The sequence below is a fragment of the Saimiri boliviensis genome, chromosome 15, assembly GCF_048565385.1.
Source record: "Saimiri boliviensis isolate mSaiBol1 chromosome 15, mSaiBol1.pri, whole genome shotgun sequence".
Lineage (NCBI taxonomy): Eukaryota > Metazoa > Chordata > Mammalia > Primates > Cebidae > Saimiri > Saimiri boliviensis.
In genome coordinates this window covers 58,474,366-58,490,857 of record NC_133463.1, presented here as the reverse complement: position 1 = coordinate 58,490,857, position 16,492 = coordinate 58,474,366, and the positions used below count along the sequence as shown (strand labels likewise).

The window sequence follows — 16,492 nt, the reverse complement described above, 5'->3', positions numbered from 1 at the left end:
GTTTGTGAAGTGAATCAATAAGATGAAAGAAAAGGGAAAAGAATTTTAATTAGGCTCTCTGAAATATGTAGCATAAAGTTGATTATTGAAAGAAATATAAGTCTTTTGTTACTATATTTATTCAAATAGATTCCCTTCCTCTCATTTCAAAATTTTGTCCTTTAAGATGATCAAATTTATATTATACCAAACTATAAAATACTAAGATAACTTCACAGAATTCCCAAAATAACTTTATGGGGTAGAGGCCATTATTTCTCTTTTACAGAAAGCATATAACATAATGAGTTCAGAAAGGTTAAGTGATGCCAAAAGCCACAAATAGTGGGAGCAGGAACTCAACACAAGCTTCAATTCTAAAGCCATCCCGAGTATACAGTATCTCAAGTGATGTAAGTAGAGGATAACATTTAGTTCGTGGCAGTGTTTTAATTGCCTATAGTGGTTTAAAAAACATGCATTGGTGTCAGCCTCCCAATCCCACAAATTACCAGTTGTAGGATCTTGAGCAAGTTATTTCAACTCTGTGAATCTGTCTCTTCATCTGAAGAAGTGAGCTGACAACATCCACCCTATAGGCTCCATATAAACATTAAGATAATATATAGGGCATTTTACCCATGTCCCATCAGTAATGGTCATTGTCATGCATCATTGTCAATGTGATGGAATCTATGGGTGTTGTTATGTGGAGTTCTGAGGGCACCTAGACTGTTTACGGAGCACTTCCAGGTTTTGAAAATATGTTCTCACTATGCCCTTTTATAAACTTTTACCCCTTAAAAGTTGAATTCAAAATTTGAGTTGATTACATGTTAAGATATATGTGAAGTCCTCATATATATGGGAAAGTAGAATTTGATTGTGGAAGGCAAGAGAAAGCATTCTAGTGAAAAGATTCATTAGGAAGACTTTTCTACATAATTAAAATTTAAAAGGCAATATGCATCTCTTTCATGACCAGAAGTAAGGAGTGCTTGAGTGCTTATTTTGTGCCTAGCTCTGTTGTAAATGCTCTGTGCATATTCACTTTCAAAACTGACATCAGCACACTTGAGGTAGGTTTTATTATTACCATCTTTATTTTACACAGATAGGGTGACAAGCACTAAGAAATTAAATAACTCGACCAAGTTCACCCAGCTAGTAACACACATGATTTGAATGCAGAGCTGTCTCCAGAATCCATGCTTTTAACTACGTGTACAAGCTACACCTCTCACCAGAGATGTTGTGTTGCTAATCAACCACACATAAACACGGATACAGCAAAGCACTTCTTTACTTTTCTCATCAAGTCTCCCATCAGTTCATAGAACCCTCTATAACAGATGCAGCTGATACCCTGCTTCATATTCCCTGGATGTCCAGTTTATTTGCAGCTACAGTAAAATTCACACACACACACAAATGGGCAACTTCTCACTTGGGCTTCTCTAGACCTTGCCTGAGGGCGTTTCAGGGAGCGGGACCTGGAAGCAGGACCTAACCAAGACAGGAAAAACCTAGAACTGCAGGAGACTTAAAAGGCTCTCAGGGCAAACTTTAATTAATACAAAACAGGAATTGATTAACAAATGCTCGCCTCCCCATCCCATTCACTTTCTTAGACAGTCCTCGGTGGAATTGAGTCTAGTTGGCCCACAGCAATAACTTGTTCATTTATGCACCTTGTAGTGGCTCTTCACACTTCCCTGTCTCACTTACCAAGTTCCTCACTGTGTTTTCTAGGATCTCCTCTTAAATAGACTATCTGTATCCAAGGCTTAGTCTTGGGGTCTACTTTGAGGCAACTCAAATCAAAACAAATTCAGCTGGGGATCTGGAAATTTCCTGCTCTCTCAAATCTCATAGTTTCCCTTGACCCCAGCTCTACCTATATCTGATCACCAAGGACCAGGCATCATGGGAGCAGCAGGAGTAGCATGACAAGAGGCTTAGGAGACTTTAGATCCTCTGGATTCCTCAAACTGAAAGAAAAACACTTCCTCTTATTGACATTGACCATTCTCATAATATCACTTCAATGTATCATGATGCAAGTTCTTTCTCTCTACTCTTACTAAGGATCTATCAAGGAGGCAAAGTAGGGGTGTGGAAGGAGTGAGAAGAGAAGTAAACATTATCCTCTCAGACGAGGGTTCCAAAAATTGAAAAAGGATTAATAATCATATCATGAATGTGCTGTATCATTAGGAAGCCAAATGTCCTTACTAAGTGATATCTTTCTGAGACTGTGATTCACTAGAAAGAATATGCACACACCTGGAAACATACAGACCTTAGTTTAAATGCCAGCTTCACCACAAAGGATATGACCTGGAGCAAATTAACTTCTGGAAGCCTGATTTTTCATATATGTATAATAATGTGGGATTATCTGCCGTCCAAAATTGTTGAAAGCTTAAATGAGATAACGCATCTGAAAGTTGCTGGCAGGTGTTTAATAAATATATTTTCATCTCTACACATATCCCATTGCAACCCTCCACCCCACAGAGAAATAACCATGGCCAATTTTCCTAACTATACTCAGTCTTACACATGCAGGGATATCTGATGATCTGTTGTACTAACCTCCTGGAAATTCTATGTATTTATGTTCAAAAATTTTTACTCAATGATCATTTCTTTTTTGTCCATTATGTGCCAGATTCTACAAGTTAACTAAGGTAAACTAAAGAACTCAGAGAAAATGTAGATGAATATAAACATCAGATTTTGAAACACTGATATAACATACATGCATTAACATAGCCAGATATATGGAAAGTCGATTGAAGACAGTGATAGCTGTTATTTACCAATGATAATAGCAAGGTACTTATAATAAAAGCAAATAAATAATCATCCCTGCCTCTATGACAAATAGACTGATTTTCAACAAACTAATGCAAGAGGAAGAGGAAGAAGTGGAAGAGGAGGTAGAAAAGAGGTAGAAAAAGAAGAGGCGGCAGTAGCAGCCAAAAGCATTGGTCATCTTTTGTCTCTGATTCCAACATAGACTCTCCTTCCTTTAGATCTGTCCTACAAAGAGTTATGTGGTTCATACATTATATACAGTATATTAATCTTCTTTCTTTCTTTTTTTTTTTAGATGGAATTGTGCTCTGGTAGCCCAGGCTGGAGTGCAATGGCCCGATGTTGGCTCATCGCAACATCCACCTCCCGGTTTCAAGCGATTCTCCTGCCTCAGCCTCCTGAGTAGCTGGGATTACAGGCATATGCCACCACACCCAGCCAATTTTAGATTTTAGTAGAGTCAGGGTTTCTCCATGTTAGTCAGGCTGGTCTCAAACCCCCGACTTCAAGTGATACATCAGCCTCGGCCTCCCAAAGTGCTGGGATTGCAGGCGTGAGTCACTGCACACAGCCATGATATCAATCTTCTAAATACACAGACATTTAGAAGATTCAGCTGAAGATCCTATACATAAATAGTTATTTACATTTGACCAACTTAGCAAGATGGTCTAGCTTCCAATTACAGAAGCATGTATATATGTAAATAATTGCTCTCCTGGGACATGAGGGCTGGACTCTGAGGCCTCCTTGCTCTAGGCTTCAACTCTTTCAGAGCAGGAGCTATGCTTAAGATCCCACTGGAAAGCTGGAGATAGGATGAGAAATGTCTTATTTGTTCTACCACTGCCTCTTCCACAGTTACTTCCATCCCACAGAGACAGAGAAAAGCACAAGGTGCTGTGGCCTAGGGTCTCCCAGCACCTGGCTTGCCCCACAGCCTGTCACATATGTCACAGTGGCCCATGCACTTCTTTGGTGACTGGAAATTGTGGAGAGCGGAATGGCCTCAGCCCTCTCACGGAGTTGCACAACTGAAGCAACACCTGCATTCGCATGTGGGATCCACAAAAGATTCAGAACCTTCTGCAGGACATTTTCATACATTCCAACTTTCAGTAACTGAACTTCTTACTCTGCTTATTCTTGGACTTTTAAAAATTATTACTCAGAACTCCTAGTTGATGTTTCTAGTTTATATTCCTGGAAAGCAGCATTTTATTTTCTAATACTTATTCTGCCATTTGGATGCAAAAACATAAATATCTGAATTTGAAAACTTACCCTACCACTTAACAACTATATAAGCTCTCTGTGTCTCAATTTCCTCACCTGTAGGCTTGATGACATTTATACAATAAAATTGTTCTCAAGATTAAATAACTGTGCTATAAACTGTTATGTCTCATACAAATATGGAATAATAATTCTCCTTCTTAGAGATCAATACTTTTAGAGAGGAGACCACAGTTTACCAGGTTCTCGGATGGGGCCTGGGGTCTCTCATGCATTATCACCCTAAAAAATACTGGGCAGTGGTGCTGATGATGATGGTTCATTCTTGTGGGCCACAGTTTGCTGACTGGGTGAAATGATTTGAGTAGTTACTACAACTTCTACATTGTGTCTGTTTTGTACCATTAAGCCATTTAAAAATCAAAGCAATACACAAGGTCACTGAATCATCCTTCTCTAGTTTAATAAAAAAAGAATACTAAACATAAGTAACTTCTCTCAGAGCTCAGAAGGGAAACGATGTTTCAATTACCACAGTAATTTCTGAGTCATCTTCTTCAACTAATATGTAGCATTTTCAATGTATCAGTCCCTACACTGCACAGTGGTGGGAAAGATTTATCAAGCAACTTCCAACAGCACAGAATAAAACCTTTATGAAAGTAATTCAGTATGTACTAGTAACCAGCCTCAGAACTACCTTCGTATAGTGCACAAACCAATATACTCAAGACGGAACAGAAGAACCTTTGTGATTGTCTATCATACGGTTTCTTAGGTCACAAATGATGAAACTGAGGACCATAGAAACAAGATTGTAGCAAAACTGATTTTCAGTTAATTTACAGTGAATATTGAGTTCCAAACTAATTCAAGCAAGGACCTAAAAAGGAAATTATACCCATCAAAATACACACAATCTAGGGACTGGCCAGGATACCCACCAATAGAACCCTTTTCCTCATTGCTACTGCTCCAAAATATTTCAGCACTAGAATTTATTCCACATATTGTTTAAAATGTAGGGCTTACTTTCAAAATGTATCTTCTGGAGTTGATAGAAGAATCATGGAATATATCAAAGGCAATAGGAATAAAAGGCTTTAAGTTGCCATGAGAGAGGCAGTGAAGGAGAATGGGGTGCCTGAATCAGCTACTTCTGTCAATTCTAAAACATAGAGGACAAAAGCTTGTTGTGGGATGCAGTTTCCTCCTTATCCTTCTTCAAGGCAGTAAAGATAGGAATGAATCATTCATTCCTTTACCTGCACTATAAATCTTAGCATCACAACCCATGCTAGTACTCCTAGGACACAAGTCGGGAGAATAGGAGTGGGGAGAAGAAAGGTCTCAGGAAAACTACTTGAAACACAGCAGGGTTCAACACTGGTAAACTTTTCTTGCAATTAGGAGACTCCCAAGGCTGAATTCTCAAGTAGGTAATATTTTTCTATCTTTCCATCCTTTTTCCAAGACCTTCTCTGAGGACTTGGTTTCCCTACTTTCTCCCCTCACATCCCATAGGGCTCTTTATATTCCATTCATTCCATTTTCATGGGGTCTGGGTTCTTTCAGTTGTAGCAAGATTAAATTTCTGCTCAATTATGATACCTCTCAGCTGTATCTTCTTTTTAAATGACTCCCTATAAAACCAAGAAGACTTCAAAAGCCAACCAAATGAGGTTTGAATGGAGGAGTCTTAGACAGTCTGATAAATGGATAGGAGGTCCCCTTCAGTCAGTGTGGGGTAGTGGGATTTCCTATACCCCCCACTGCGAACCAAAATCATATGTAGTTGTAGCTATTTCTGTGTTAGGTTCCAAAATTGTAAAATTTACTTTAAAACAAAAAGGCCATCAGTAGCATTAGCACTGACTTCATCAAAACTGAAGGAGATCCTGAAGAGCAACCCGTAGGCCAAGGTACCACTTATGCTCCAAATTAATTACGCTTCATGAGACCAAAGGTCCAAATTAAGGAAGAGAGTAAACCTCACCCTCATTGACCCCTTCTGTTATAACCAAGCGAGTTTAAACAGAAGCGCCAAGCACTGAATTTGTTGAGAGTCCACCTTTAATTGGCCGACATCCAGGAGTCAGTTAGAGCTCAAACCTCTCGGCCATGAACAAAGGGCAGTTAACATTTTTATACCAGTTTAGGGTCAGGGGTGGTAAGCAGATTATTACAGAAGCAGAACGAGCAGGTTAGGGGGAAGCAGAGGGGTGCCTAACAAAAAAAATTCTACCTAAAGTTGTTTTTTACTCAGGATGTGGGGTAGCAGTTGCACGGTTGCAAGTACAGGATGTATAGGCTAGTGGGCCCTGTTTCTCAGAAAATTGGTTACAAAGATGCCAGGTGTCTCAGACCACAAACTTTTAGAAGAGAATGTCCTACATAGCTCAGGGTGGGCAACATAGCTCAGGGTGGGCAAAATGGAGTTAGCATGATTGTTTAAAACGTATTTATTGCAGCCAAGTTACAGTATTTCACTTCCTACTTTGGGGCCTTTGCACCTGCTTGCATTTGCATGAAATTCTTTTCCCAAGGATACTCCTCAGTTCCTACTTTCACCTCATTAACTCCCACTCATCTTTCAGTGCTCAGGTGACATGTGACATCATGGAAAAGTTCCAAGATGCCCAGAATAGATCATCTCCTCTTCCCACTCTAAATTTCTTTGCTCTACCACTATGTATAAATATGTATAGTCAGATGACATTAACCAACTCCAGGTATCTTTATTTATAATAATCATCTAAGGGGGAGCATTCACTCAGCATTTTCCAAGAACAATACCATCTGTTGTTGACAACAATAGTGCTACATCATAGAGCAACAACTGTGTGAAACTTAAATCAATTTAAGCACAAATCTACGTAACAACTTAAAGTTCCAAGCATCAGCTTAGCAACAAACTTGGAAGCCAGTTCACTTCTAAGGTGGTATGTGCTGATGTGTCTTCCTATGTTGGTATGAAAAACATTGTACTATAAAGATCTTGTTAAGTGGAAAAACAGAAATGGAAGTGCTTTCCAAGAACATATATCTGCCATAATGCCGGACCAAATGATAAAATAATTCTTGCCCTATTTTATATATCAGAATTGCCTATTTAAAAATTTTTTCCCAACCTTTTCATTAAATACTTACAAAAACTTTGGACAAAAATCATCTAATAAAATAAAATGAGTACATGATGTCAGTTAAATTGGGATTGGGATTCTACAATGCAGATTTCAGCTAAACATCATATTCCACTTGATTTAATGTCATCTTATGGAATAAAGTTACTTTTACTGTTCTTTTATTGTTTACTTTGACATCAGAAGGAAACTACAACAAATACATACAAAGTACCTGTGAAATTCTATACTGTGCTGCCCAGATTCCCCTTCAGGAATGCGGGATTTATTTCCCCAGCTGCTGGCAGTATTGCCAGAGCATGGCCCTTTGCCATGAGCACTCTTGGAAGATTGTCTCAACTAAAGAAACATGCTTTTCCTAAAATCATGTCTACTTTGTAAATAAGGTCCTATCCAATCCCAATCGCTGAAGGGATATAAAAGCCCAGCCACATTGCCTCAACTCTAAAGTGTCATCCCAGCTCCAGAGCTCCCCAAGGGACATGCTGAGGTCTTCAGCATATCTTCCTATGTTGGTATGAAAATCACATCTCAACTTCTCTCTGCACGATTCTGTTTTTTAATTCTTCCTTCCAATGTTATTGATCTCTAGGGTGCTTCCTAATAAATGTATTGCACATTAATCTCCACCTCAAAATCTCTTTCTGGGGAATGCCACCTACAATAGCCTGGAAGTAAAAGCCTTCAACAATTACAGTTGAGAAGTTGTCAGTAGAAAAGTGGCTGAAAATTAAGGGCCCATTAAAGGGAATCTCAGCTGCTTCTTCCCCTCCAAGGGCTTTGGCTTGTGTATTTGGAAGGTTGAGGTGAGTGAATCTCTATGAGGGAAATTTCCTAGAAGACCATTTTCTGGTATACAAATGTGTCTTGTTTAATAACAATCTGAGTGCTAACTATTCCTTAGATGAAGTCTTTGCTACCATGAGATATGTGACCACTAGGTCTTTGAGCTTATGGCTGACCCTCCAAGCCATCCTTGGAATTGGTCTTTGCTCTTTCTGTAGCTTTAGTCCCTCTGGGCTGCTCACCATCTCCTGGGATAGATAGGATAGGTTTTGATGATTTATTGGGCCAGTTTACTTTTCTACTTATCTCCCCTCACAAACTGAGAATGGAAAAGAAAGGCATATTTAGTTTATTTCCCCTCTCATTCAAGAGAGTCCAGAATATTGACCTTTCAATATAGTAAGCTTTGGTTTCATATATTTTAATATTGCAGTTTTTATTAGAATGGTGTAGGTCTCAGAACATTCAATTCATACAAGTCTATACTTGAAATACAAATATAAATTGAATTATACTACTAACACATATTTGATTATTGCATTTTGTTTGCTTTTGGTTTAATCATTCATTTATTCATTTTACTTGACAGATATTTATTCAAGATCTTCTATGAATCACATATTTTAATATTCCTGTGAAGTAAATGTAACACCCAATGTCCTGCTGGCCCCTCATCCCAATGCAGTGCTCCTGCTAAAACCAATTTTAATTTTGAGTCCTAACTTTGAGTTTCTCACAAAACTCTCCATAGCTACATAACTCATTTATTATCAGGATCTATATGAATTCTACTAAAACATTGCAGATGGTTTACTAACACTCTCATGTTACATAAGTTTGATTTCTCCTCCCTCTTACTTACAGGAATTTTCTAGTTCATTCTTTCTGGTATCTGTAAGCCTATTCCTCCCTCTTTCCTCTTGCTTTCTTATCTTTGTGAGTCTTATTTCTATTCTCTTTCAGCCTCTCACCTCTATTAGAACATTTCCTTGAGAAAATTATTCTTAAAATTAAGCTAAAAAATATCTAAATGCCCTTGATATACACTCAAGGGGTATGGAAACCAAGAGAAATTAGGAGAAAATATTGATTTAGATTAATAAAAATGGGAATGACATTAGTTTGGGCTAAAGCATAAAAAAGAAGAAAGGGTAAAGAAAGGGTATTAGTATTGAAATATGTTGGACAGAAATTATTGCATAAATAATATTCACAATATTTTAAATAATTGTTAAACTAACAGTGTGTAACATTGCATAATGTTTTTTATTAAAAACCGCTTTATTAAACATTATTTTAATTCATTTATATTTTTAAAAAATACCCCATGCAAAGAAGCCTTACCAAAATGGTACTTCTCCCAGTATTCTCAGAAATTAAATATTGTGTATCAGGTTCCTAAATGCTCCACAAACAACACCACAAGAAAATTTTTACTCTTATTATCCCAGTAAAAGATGAAGCAAACCAAGACTAAGAAAAATGAAGCAATTTGCTCAAAGTTTCAGTCGAAGGATTTGAATTCAGGTAATCTACCTTGCAGTTTACACTCCTCATTAGGACATGATACTGTTCCATTTGATGTAAGGTCTAGAGCCCTGGGGAATGTGTCTAGCCAAGATGAAAATCTAATCAGAGTTTTTGGGTTTGGACTTTGAAAGTGAATTCAGACCTCTTGGCGTTTGCATTCTCTTTGTGGTGGACAAAATGCAAACTTCTATTTGAAAAGAGGGAAAGAACGTGGTCTAAATGGCTTCAAGGTTTTTGAACATCAAACAGTTTTTACCAAAGAACAGTACAATCACTGAAGTGTATCCAAATAAAAAAAAAAAATACATGGATTTGACAGCAATCTGATTCACAAAATACCCAGAGCCATTTCATGGTTATCATAGTTCCAAGTTAAATAGAAAGCTCTGTGTTGTATTATTCTCTCCCATTAATTCATTCCTGATTGGGTATTCCTGGTCTTCCAAGCGCATGCCAGTGGGCACACATGGGGAGCTTCATCATTCAGGAAATGATGTTGGTGGGACCTAGAGGTTTGGCAGGGTGAGTGGCTTGGGGGCAGCCCTGGCTGGAGCTGTCTCCTCTCATATGGTCCAATTCAGCAGCACCAACTGAAAGTAGGCACTTTCAGTCTGGAAATTTCACAATGGGTGAATTTTTTTCCCAGTCCTTCAAAGTCAATGGATGAAGAAATGGGCAAGTAATTCATGCCTGTAATTTGGTAGTGTGGGCAGCTAGGATCAAAGGAAGGGAAATTGTACAAATTGTCCACTTGAATACAAAAGAAGTAAAGAAAGCCCAGCCAGCTCAATCAAATATTGCTTTTTTTCCTTTGAATTCTTTATTTTTATAATTCAGAAGTTTATGTTTTCAATGGCTGGGTAGAAAAGTGGCAGAAGTGGCAAGATTTTGAGATTGCTACTAGAAAACCTCAATTAGAAAGTAGTCTGAAGACTGAACTTTTTATTATTTTGATGCCAATGAGGCTTAATTCAAATAATCATGCCAACTAAATTTAAGCTTTATGACTTACAGAACACTGAGTTAGAGAATAGTTCTTCAACTTGAAGAAGAAACTCGAGCCAGGATGCAGCTGGAGCATAAAAACCTCACAAAACATGTATCTTATCTTATCTTAAAAAAGAGAGAGCTGAATCACCTTCTCCACAGCTCCTTCCCATTCTAACATTCCGTGACCCTATTTTATACTAAATGCATGTGTGGAGCTGGATAGGTCACTTAACTTTAGTCTAAAGGCTTTTGATAATGCATCATAGAGTCCCCTAGTTCTTAGATGACTCTTGTTAAAGCTCTGATCTTGTAGAACATTCCAGAGCCCAACGCTGAAAGTGAGGTAAACTAGACTTGACCCAGATCTGACATTGGTTAGCTACACGCAATTGGCAAGCAATTAGTTTTATTTCCTCATCTGGAAAATAAGACTAATCCTTTTACTTCTAATATCTGGTTCTCAAATAATCACCATTTATTATTCTTATGACCCTTCATAATATTATGTTAAATATTATTTTAATTGTTTTAATATTTCTCGAGGTAGAATAATACTAAGTAGGTTTTAATGTCTTTAACATCAAGGAATCTATGAAATATAGGCAGCATCCTTAATTATCATTTTCTTTAACAGAGAAATAATGTAGGATTAAAGAATCCAAGAATCAGTACCTGATATGGTTTGGCTATGTCCTCATCCAAATCTCATCTTGAATTGTAGTTCCCAAATGTCATGGAAGGGACCTGGTGGGATTATAAATAATAAATAATAAAACATTCAGTCTTCAGACTACTTTCTAAGTCAGGTTTTCTAGTAGCAACCCCCAAATGTCATGAAAGGGATCTGGTAGGAGGCGATTGAATCATGGGGGTGGTTACCTCCATGCTGTTCTCATGTTATTGAATGAGTTCTCACGAGATCTGATGGTTTTATAAGGGGCTCTCCTCCTTTTGCTTGGCAATGTTCTCTTCTATTGCCATATGAAGAAGGATGTGTTTGCTTCCCCTTCAGCTGTGATTGTAAGTTTCCTGAGGCCTTCTCAGCCATGCAGAACTGTGAGTCAATTCAATATATTTTCTTTATAAATTACCTGGTCTTGGCTATTTATTCATAGCAGTGTGAGAACAGACTGATGCAGTGCCTTAAAACATACATATAGGTCATGAACAAGTATTTGAAGATATACTTTCTGGTGATAGATGACATATCAGTTAATTGACAGAAAAATTTACTCGCACTGTTTACCTGGCATTGTTAAGTAATTGGACAGGAGACGAAACCAATGATGTTGCTAAGGAAGAATTAAAAATCAGGCAACAAAACCTATAAAAGTCCTCTCTTAGCCAAACTCTGTCACCAGCTCTTATTTGTGTATTGAACCTCGTTCCAGCAAGAGCACAATCTATTAATTTGAAACACCATCATATTTTCTATGAGCACAACTGTATCCTAGAAAACTGAAAAACATCCCATGGCTCTATAATATAAAATATCAGTTATAATTTACTTGTGATGAATTATTAGTATGTTGCAGAAGTCAGAAATACTTTAAGATATTTTACATGATGTGTTTGCCTCTTCTTGTACCCTAGCTTAGGAAAGTTAGTGATTCAAGTTTATTGTTCTTAATGTCACCTACAAAGTCTTTATCCAAGTTTATTTAAACTCCTAAATCATTGGAAATGGAAATAAGAAATTTCACCTACTGCAGATGTACACCTTATACTTTAATCCACGGATCTCAGAAACCTTTCTAACATGACTGAATTCTCATTTTCTTCATGCTTAAATGAAAATACTCTATATTTACATGCTTTAAAAATCCAGAAATTGAGGCAACTATTGACTTCTCTGGATAATAATTGTTCAGAGACTAAATGATTCATATAATCCCCACATAGATTGTCATATATTTTGAGGACAGGGTCAGGTTTTTCACATTTTATCCAGTCCTTTCCACTCTCTGAGCACCATTCATCCAAAATTTCCCCAACAAAAATGTTGCATACCTTGAGCTCTGTAAATGAGGCAGAGTGAAAAACTAAATTGGTATTTTAATTTCCACTTCATATATGGTAGAAACATTCATGTGAGTTTTGTCTTTGCTCAAAATCCTCTAGTGGCCTCTCATATCACTTACTCAGAGGAGAAGCCAAAGCTTGTGATCCTCTACACCCTCTTCTGTTTAGCTTTTCTCCCCTACCTACTGTCCTCTGCTCTTTTCATGGCCACTCCACTGCAGATATCACAGACACACTTCCACTTCATGTCCTTTCCAACTGCTGGTTCCCCAGCCTGGATCCTTGCTTTCTAAGGCATTCCTTTGGCTGTTCTGTTGGCTTGACTCCTTTAAGTTCTACCCAAATGTCACATTCTCAACTAGGCCTCTTCTCTCCACTTTTTCTAGCATTTTACCCATTTTTCCACATTATCTTTTTGATACTTAATCACTACTTGATATATTATATAAGCTATTTTATTTATTATTTTTCTATTGACTGTACCCTCCAACTAGAATGTAAGATTCATGAGGGCACAGATTCATGTTTCTATTTTGTTCACAACATATTTAGCATTTAATAAATATTTATTGAATGAACTGATGCATTTCTGGAGGTTCATAATTATAATTTTAAAAAAGAGCATTTACACAAACTGGCACTAAATAGGTAGAGTCCATGTCCTTGTCTCCCCACATCTCAGGGAAGGATTATCTCAGACCTTCTCAATATCAGCTTCAATAAGTTTTCTCTTTTACCTTCTAAATCCATATAATATGCTCCTTGAATAATCTTCATCAGAATCAACTTGAGTCTTTGCTCAAAATGGAGATTCCTAGGTCCTAATTCAGGTCAAAATCTCTGGGCAGGGTATGGGACATCTGCAACTTATATTTTTAATGATCTTTTCAGGTGATACACACACTAAAGTGCAATAGCTACTGACAGAAATTTTTTTTGGTCCATTAATTGTCTTACGTCTTTCTTCTCCTGTTCTGAGCTCTGTGTTAGGGTATATACAGCCAATGTCAGTCTATGTATTAGGAACCATATCCACACAGTTCTCCTTAAATTATGCTGGGTACAAGGACATATATGCTTAAGCAATTGTTTGAGGGGTTTTGATGGAAGGGATAAGCAGAATGATAATAATCATTGCAGTGAGGTTTATTTTGACCCTTGCATTCTTCCTTTTTACTAAATAAAGTTTGGGAACTAAATTACTTTCAAGTCTGTTGTTTCAATGATAAAGGCATTTTCTCCTGCTCTTCATAAACATCTATCATGTTCAAGCTTCTGAATGTTATTTTGTGTGTGTGTCTTGCTCTGTCACCCAAACTGGAGTGCAGTGGCATGATCTTGGTTCACTCCAACTTCCACCTCCTGGGTTCAAGCAATTCACTGCCTCAGCCTCCCCAGTAACTGAGATTACATGTACCCACCACCACACCCAGCTAAGTTTTCTATTTTTAGTAGAGACAGGCCTTTACCCTGTTGCCCAGGCTGGTCTTCAACTCCTGACCTCAAGTGATCTACCTGCCTGGGCCTCCAAAGTGCTGGGATTACAGGTGTGAGCCACCACACACAGCCCTAATATTTTAAGAATAGTTTAACATGTTAAACAAGTTAAACTATGGGATTCAGGTTCAGCTGATTCTCTCCTGAAATAACCTATTTTAGATAAAATTTCCAGTTCATATTCAGAAATAAATAAATTTTACCAATACATCTTACCTCATTCAATGCTTTGAAATCTATTGAAAAACTTCAGCCTTGATTATGTGCATTCTCAGAAATATTTATCCATATAACTCTTTGTCTCCAGTGATCAAAGAGGAAAACCATAGACTTTTGAAAACCTCTTATAAAACCTAGCTTCAAACTGACTTGAGGCTTTTACAGTGAATGTGAGGTTTTACAAGGCAAGAGGGAAGTAAAATTTATTTTTTTTATTTGTTTGTTTACCTAATCAGCACACACATTTTTCAAACAATCTGAGTTTGGCATTACCCAAGAGGCATCTGGCTAAACACTTTTTTCCTTAATTTTTATAACCAAAGAAATTTTCAGGGAAATTTAATCCACATGTTTCTGATTCATTCCGTATCCAGTAATGTGTCAGTGAGGGATGTTTGATTCCAAGACCTCTGGAAAAGATTTTTTTATCTACAGTTTCTAAGACGGCAGGTAAGTGAGTGTAAATAATAGGCTTGCTCAAGGTGGGAGATCAGGCACGGCAAGATTGACACACAACGCAACGAGCCAAACAGCCATAAGGGGCAAGTTTCCTTAAGGTTCTGGGAAGTTGAAGTAGCCTATTTTGACCTCGAATTTCCAGTGTGGTTAAACCAGTATTAGTTTACCAGCAGGAGTAATTCTATTTGCATAGAAACTCTACTCCAAAGGTTTGAGTACAGTATTCAATATTTATTGCATATGTAAAATGTGCCAGGTATTATTGCCACAGTCCATGGGGAAATGAGAGATGAATACTCTCTCATACTGATCTGAGTACTGATCTCAAAGAACTTCAAATTTAGTAGGTGGGAATACTACTAATACTGTGAGTATTAGTAGGTGGGAATACTACTAATACAGTGAGACAATACCAATGTTCTATCTTAAACCTGTAAGACAGACTGTATAGTTCTCTACATAGCCTGCATCAGCAACCTCACTCAAATCCTAATACACAAAAATACAGGCATAGACACATGTGCACACATGCAGATGCAGACAGGATTGTAATCTTAGATCACAGAACTAGGACCTTATTTTATTCAATTTAACCAAAATCTATCTTTTCATCACATATAGCATACAAAGCATTTTAAACATAGTATGTGTTAGGTCAATAAAGTAATATAATGCAATTCATTTTCTTGCTTGTTTTATAGATTAATTTGCAGAACTCAAAAGAATACTGTAAGACTGGGATTTATGCCACTTGAAAGTGAAGAGCCAAACTGAAAAAGTCATTAAGTGTCTTAAGAAGACTTCAAACTAAATTCTAGGCCATTTACAGACAGAATACCATGGTGGGTACTATATGCGACACAGCAAAAGCTTCTACAATATAATTAGTGATTGTCACATTCAATTTAATCAAAGAATAGTTTACCATAACACCAACAGGCCACCATTTTATAGTTATCAGGTGAACCGGAGACCAGAATCTAATTGTGCAAAATCTCTTAATAAATCGTTTGTCTATATGTTTGTTTTTGGGCTGGTTGGTCTAAAATGATATTTATTCATTTTAGACATTCTAATTTTTGATTCTACAATGTATATATTTTTAAATATATATATTAGAATATATATATTTATATTAGAATATATATATTTTATATATATATTTATATATATAATTTATATTAGAATATATATATAAAATATATATATTAAAATAATATTAATATATATATTAAAAATAAATATATATATTAAAATATATATATATTTATATATATATAAAAATATATATATATATATATAAATAGTAAAAAGTGCATTTTACTCCAATGCACTTTTAAATAAAACTGTTGAATTTTCTCTGCAGATTAGTCAGATTATATTTTTCAAAGGTGACCTCAACAATGATACCCATTCTGCAGGGTCTCCTGTCATGTGACCTTGCCCCGTTTTGAACATCAAGAGCTGGAGTCTATTTCTTCACTCCCTTAAGTCTGGGAGGCCCTGTGATTGTTTTGACCAATAAAGCAATAGGGTTGAAGTGTGATCACATGCAAGAAGTGTGATTACCCAAATATGTCTACACTGTGAGAAGCCCAAGCTAAGTGGAAAGGCTCTGATTGGTGGGCTGCCATGCAGGTAGAAGCAGGCCAAGAAACACCAAGGCACCTGACAGTGAATGAAAAAGTCATCTGGGAGTATTTCCTCCAGTCCCACTGCCTCAGTTGACACCATCGGGATGAAAGACAAAACACCCAGTCAAGCTATTTCTGAAGTTCCTCACCTCTAAAACCATGAATAAAATAAAA

General features: G+C 37.0%; 1 long non-coding RNA gene across 1 annotated transcript in view; it reads right to left on the bottom strand.

Annotated features, from left to right (window-relative positions):
- The window catches only part of LOC141581406 (uncharacterized), a 58,264-nt gene extending 47,035 nt beyond the window's left edge, over window positions 1-11,229 (bottom strand). Inside the window, exon 1 of the long non-coding RNA XR_012513991.1 lies at window positions 11,160-11,229. This is a non-coding gene — a long non-coding RNA (uncharacterized LOC141581406). The remainder of the gene's footprint in view (window positions 1-11,159) is intronic.
- Between the last annotated feature and the right edge of the window lie 5,263 nt (window positions 11,230-16,492).